The sequence below is a fragment of the Rhinatrema bivittatum genome, chromosome 14 (assembly GCF_901001135.1).
Source record: "Rhinatrema bivittatum chromosome 14, aRhiBiv1.1, whole genome shotgun sequence".
NCBI classification, from domain to species: domain Eukaryota; kingdom Metazoa; phylum Chordata; class Amphibia; order Gymnophiona; family Rhinatrematidae; genus Rhinatrema; species Rhinatrema bivittatum.
In genome coordinates, this window is record NC_042628.1 from 12,564,523 (window position 1) to 12,570,649 (window position 6,127).

Below are 6,127 nucleotides of genomic sequence, written 5' to 3' on the forward strand. Positions count from 1 at the left end.
ACAGATCTTACTGAAACGTTGCCACCTGTCCATTAACAGCTAGGAAATCCATTACTCTTGTGCCAGATGTAAAATCTCAATAATGTTTTAGCAAACACCAAATTACCAGTTGCGTATTTTTTTTTGTATTCGAACTCCTTCCTAAACACTACAGATCATTTTTTTAAAATGTACATTGGAGACAGTAACAGGGTTTTGCTAACGAGATGAAGTTTTTATGATCTCTTAATTCTAGAAATACCATGAAGGCAATAATAAACCAACAGCTGTGAAAAAAAAATGTTCATATCTGTCCTGAGAGCCACCTGCAAACTAATTCTGTTCTCTTATTCAGTGTCAGGGCAGCTTGCATTTTCTCTCCAGGATCCTGATTTATGTTTGCTCCTGTATTTTGCCAAAGAAAGGAGTAGAGCTTAGGCCCCTTTGAGAAAACTGATAAAATATTTGTATGGTGGGCCCGACTTCCTAGGGAGAGAACATGTTGACTTTAAGAAGATGGAGAGCCTCCATGGTGTGCGCTGCTTGGGCACAGGATAAATGGGAGCCACTTGCTGGAAAGACAGAGGCTGCTCATTGCCACTGAGCAGCCTTGATCAGCGGATGCGGGACTGCGGTGAGGTTACATGCTCTGTGTCTCTAAATTATGTGCTTGTTTTGTAACCAGATCCCTCCCCTCCCCACAGCTGTTCTACTGGAAAGAATACATTCCTATTATTTATAAAATCCTGAAAATGAGTTTAAACAAGGTGCACGCTTGCTTTTAAAGCAGCAGTGCCCTCCTACTAGCAGCTAAACTGTAACTTCTGGCATGACAGGAAGGGTTTTCTAAACACCCTCCAGTTCTAGAGAAAAATATGGAGGGAAGGAGGGTCACAGATTGAGGGGGAAGTAATACTCTGAGAGGGCAGTGGATGCTGAGAATCATCTGCCAGCAGAGGTAGCAGGATCCAGGCATGCTTGGCATTGATAGAGCAGGATGGGAAAGAGGTCCTTAGTTGGCATCTGCTCTCGTGTTGGACAATGGGTGGGTGGTGGCCTCTCAGTCACTCATGTTTGTCACCTCTTTGCCCACTAAGTCAAACAGTTACCAACAAGGGCCCTGAACTTGGTGGTCGATGGGGAAAAATAAGTGTGGCAGCTTGCTGGGCAGATTGGTCTTGTTCTGCCGTCATTTCTATGTTTCTATGTGTATGTTAAGTCATGTTAGATGCAACCAGTTGGTGATCATAGGCACAGCCACTAAAACAAGTGGTAGAGAGAGAGCCATAGGCCATTTTTGTGGTTGTGTGTGTTCGCCTGGAACTTTGTAATTTTTTTTTTTCTTGCTTTAGAAGCTGTTGCTTTAGCTCCCAAAAGGCCACTGTGAATTTCCCATGTATGGATGGTGGAAGAGAAGACTTAAGTTTGTTCCTGTGGGATATGTACAGTATGGGTTACAGATTGGATGTGTATGCTGTGTTTTTTTTTTAAATTTTATTTATAAAGATTTTAAGTTACAAACAAAATTAATTGCTTGTTACAGAAATACATGGATTACTACAATGGAAATCAAATATATGAAGAAAAAATACTAATGGAAAAGCTTAGGATGTAGATATCCACTATCAAGCAGAAAACAGCACAAGAGAGGGAAGAGTAAACAAAGGAGTTTACTGAGGAGAATCACAATAAAGAAATGGCTATAATATACTAACGACCAGCAGATTAATATGAATAGCTCTGAGGTAGAGGGGAGGAGGTACGTGGCCTTCTGCTTTCTATGAAAGCCTGTAATTGTTTAGGCAGGAAAAAATAAAATGTTCATCACCCCTTTTAATAACACATTTACAGGGGTAATGGAGTAAAAAGGAAAACGCTAAAGAAATAATTTCCGGTCAAAGAAAAAAAACCTTTCCTCTTAGCCTGAGATGCCTGAGCAAGATCGGGAAGGATCCTCACAGGTTGACCATAAAACAAAACAGAAAAAACTTCCTAAAATAGTTGCGCATCAGGTTCTGTAAATCCGAAGTTGAAATAAAGGAAACTGTGCACCCATCCAAAATTTCCATAGTGGAATTTTCAAGAAAGTTAGACAAACTGTCCTGAACTTCGACAGGTAAAGCCGAGCCAGGAGTTGTTTGAGGGAGAAAAAAAAATGACACGAGTCCACAGATGGCAAATTATCAGACGCAAAACCGAGAACTTCACAAAAAAATCTCTTCAACCTCGAAAAAGGAATTTCCCCAGCAGCCTTGGGGAAATTCAAAAAGCGCAAGTTAAGATGTCTCCCGTTATTTTCTAAAACTTCAATGCGCCTAGAAAGCGCAATGCGGCCTTTCACCCTAACGGCATTACACTCCTGCATCTTTTTAACCTTGACTTCACCTTTAGAAACTCTGGCGATAGCAGAGTTAACTTGCTCCTACAGATCTGAGAACTTTTGAGGACAGTTTTAAGGAAGAAAGATCCAGCTTTGACTTAAGGGAATTCCCGAAGCACCCAGAGCCTTAGTGCGAGGTGGAACGACGAAGGACTCGCCGCCTGCACCCACCACAGCGTCCCGAGCTGCGGAGGACAGGGACCCCCCCCCCCATATGCCACCATCTTGATCCTCTCCATGCTGTTGTGTTGATGATCTCATTCTTTCATGCACTTTATACTATTCTATGTGAATGATGTCTTATAAGATGCCCTGGATCATTTTTTTGGGGGGGGGGGGGGGTCAGCGACATAGAAATGAAAACAAGAAGTCTGCTACCGGACCAGATTTCTATTAGAGGTTTGGCAAAAATCAGCAGAAACCTTGCGGTGCCACTTACACAGCATAAGGGGAGGGTGCTGGGCACCGTCAAATGCAAAGGTTTGAGCGAGGTTGGTGTCCTCTGAAAGGTGAGAGGATGGACAGAGGCATAGAAAGAAGGGATGCTGAGCAGAGTGGACGGGGCACAGGGAGAGGGATGGGGGGTGACACTAGGGCAGAGCTGCAGCTGATGGGCAGGGTTTATAAGAGGGGAGGTTTGGCTAGGATGCTTAATTCCCTTGCACTAGCCCTGATTTAACGTCTTTGTTGGAAATCATCCTCTGGTTTTATATCCCTTCCCAATTTACGTTTCACGTCATGGCAGTGACCATCCGTGGCTCACCTGCTAGGGCTCCTTCTGGACTCCTGTAACCATGAACCCTGGTTCCCAGGGGTTATAACACAGTAACAGACTACCTCCCCTCCAGCAGCAGCCGTAGGCCTGGCCCAGCCAGGAATTGCATAGAGCCCTAGGGATACAAACGCTCAGCATTGTCCCTGAGCCAGTGAGGCCTTCAGTCGGGTTCTACCGCCTCAAACTTCAAAAAAATAAACATTCAACAGCAGCTTGTAAGAGAGAGGCCAAGCATAGCGACACTGCTGCTTTAAAATGGCAGGCTCCAGCACACACTAAATGCCTCATCTCAAACAATGAGAAGTTAGCACTGTGAGAATGATGGGAGCTCTGGCTCTTTACATAGGGCCCTGTCGTCCTGCCAGCAGTCCCGATCAGAAATAGCGACGAGCAGAGAGGTTTTGCCGTGCTAGTGCTCAGTATTGCGTGCTTCCTACAGGAAGTTGCAGGTGAATTTCCCTGCCGAGTCAAAACCGAGATCATTAAAGTCATCCCAGCCCCTGCTGGGCCCATCAGCCATGAGAGGTTTTCACTTTTATGAGGTGATGACATCTCTCTCATCATTTTTTAAGCAAACACCGCCCCCTGGTGGTGAGCTTGTTGCTTTTCTAATGAGAAAGATAAAGCACTACTTACTACCTGTGACCGTGGGGGCAGGCTAGAAGCAAAAAAAGCCTCCTAAGGCAAGATAAGGAGCCAAGAGTCCTCAGTCCAAAGCTCTCTGCTACCCCGCTAGAAACTGCACCTGCAGGCACAGAAACGGGCTCTGCCCATGTACCACTTTTCTCATTTTAACAAGGTGCAAATGACTGTCACACATTTCATGTGTAAGATTTAGCCTGAAACCACTCAACTCATTACAAAAAAAAAAAAGGCCCCTTAATTATACCTTCCTGGATGTAATTAGATTTCTTGTAGAAATGGGCCTGCAGCTTCTCTCATTGGGGCATTTAACTATGCATACAAAGGTACCATTTCCAGGAGTCTTCACTTCATCGATTTTGCACTGATGTGTGCAAAAGCCAAACAGTGCACATTAAATGTTCCCATAATGGACGTCCAAGGCTCAATTACAGTGAATTTTAAAAGCCCGACGTGCGCATTATTTATTTATTTTTTGTTTTCTATACTGATGTTCAGCGGACATATCACACCGGGAGGCGGTGCGAGTATGTGCGCATGTCCCACGGCGCATACATCTCAGGGGTGTGAGCTTGGGCAGAGCGGGGCGTGAACCTGAGGTGTGCACGTAAATACTTCCGCCATCCCTGGCACACCGAGGGGCCCTGCCGTGCAACTTTACTTCTGCTGTCGATGACGTGCAAGTTAAAAAAAAAAAAAAAGGCAGATCTGCGGGGTTTTAAGGGTTGGGGAGAACAGGGAGGAGTGAAGGCTATCTCACTAGCGGGGTTTTGAAGACCTCTCTCTGAACCGGAGATGAAGTGGGAACGGAGTCTGTGCACACCCCTTTTAAAATCCCCCAGGGTACACAGTAGAAGCGGTCTGTGTGTGCATATGGCATGCGTCCACTATAAAAATGTAGGGCACATGCGCGTGCGGCCAAGGCTGTTGTATATCGTGCACGTATATACGCACACGCGTCGTAAGATAGCTGCGTCCCTGGGCGCAGGTCGATGCACGTGCGCGCCAGTTTGAAAGTTACAAACAGGCCGACACAGTAAAAGTCGCGGGAGAGCGGGCGAGCACTCGCTCTCCCGCCGCACTACAGGCCACTCTCCTGTGCGCGCAATTCAGTAAAAAAAAAAAAATTCAAATTAGGTCCCGCGCTAAAAAGAGGCGCTAGGGCCTCTTTTTGGACAGGAGCAGTGGCTGTCAGCGAGTTTGACAGCCAACGCTCAATTTTGCCGGCGTCTGTTCTCAAACCCGCTGACAGCCACGGGTTCGGAAACCGGACGCCGGCAAAATTGAGCATCCGGTTTTCAACCCGCGAGCTGGTTTAAAATTTTTTTTTTTTAATTTTTAATTATTTTTAACTTTTGGGACCTCAGACTTAATATCCTGGTGCCAGCAGAAATTAGCGCCTACCTTTGGGTAGGCGCTAATTTCTGAAAGTAAAATGTGCAGCTTGGCTGCACATTTTAATAGGGCCATCAACATGCATTTGCATGTTGATGGCATCAACATGTTGAGGGCCATCAACATGCATTTGCATGTTGATGCATTTGCATGTTGATGGCCCTATTAGGTTCAGGGGGGGGTGGGGGTTGGATGCGCATTTTTGATGAGCTATTACCCCTTACTGAATAAGGGGTAAAGCTAGCGCGTCGAAAATGCGCATCCGTCGGAGCGCACTGTACTGTATCGGCCTGAAAGTGCATTACTGTGGCTGTGAACATCAGCGTCCAGGATTTAAAGGGGAATCACAAGAACATCCTAATCCCACCAGCGTGTAAAGGCACGAGAAGGAAACGTTTTTCTCAGGGGGAAAGGCACGGCCTGGGATTCCAAGAGTGGGGAGTAACAGCAGGAAAATATTTCTCGGTGGAAAAAGAGTGGCGGATGCATGAAAGAAGCCTTCCAGGGAAGGCAGAGGAAGGAAAGTTAGTAACAGACTTCAGGAATGCCCGGAAAATCTGGGAGATCCCTTGTTGCGAAGGAACGGGGGGAAGCCAGAGACCTGCCCCCCCCCCCACCAGGAAGCCCAGAGGGGATTCCACATGACCCTTCCCCATCCGCCATCACATTCTGGGTTTGAAATGGATTAACCGGAACCAAATTTGATTATTATTGGAATAAATGCTTTCCTGGCACATGCACACCAGCTGGAAGGGGGGAGGGACTGCGTCCTGAAACGCAGAGCAGGTCACCAACCCCCCCCATGGAACTCGGCCATGTTCACCGCACCTTCGCAAATAAACAGAGGATTTCAATTATGGGCAAAACCACCGCTTGCTATTTGTTTTATTCCTGTCTGACACATCTGGAAAGCATGCGGTTCCTGTTTCCTGTAATTTTGTACATTAAAAAAAACC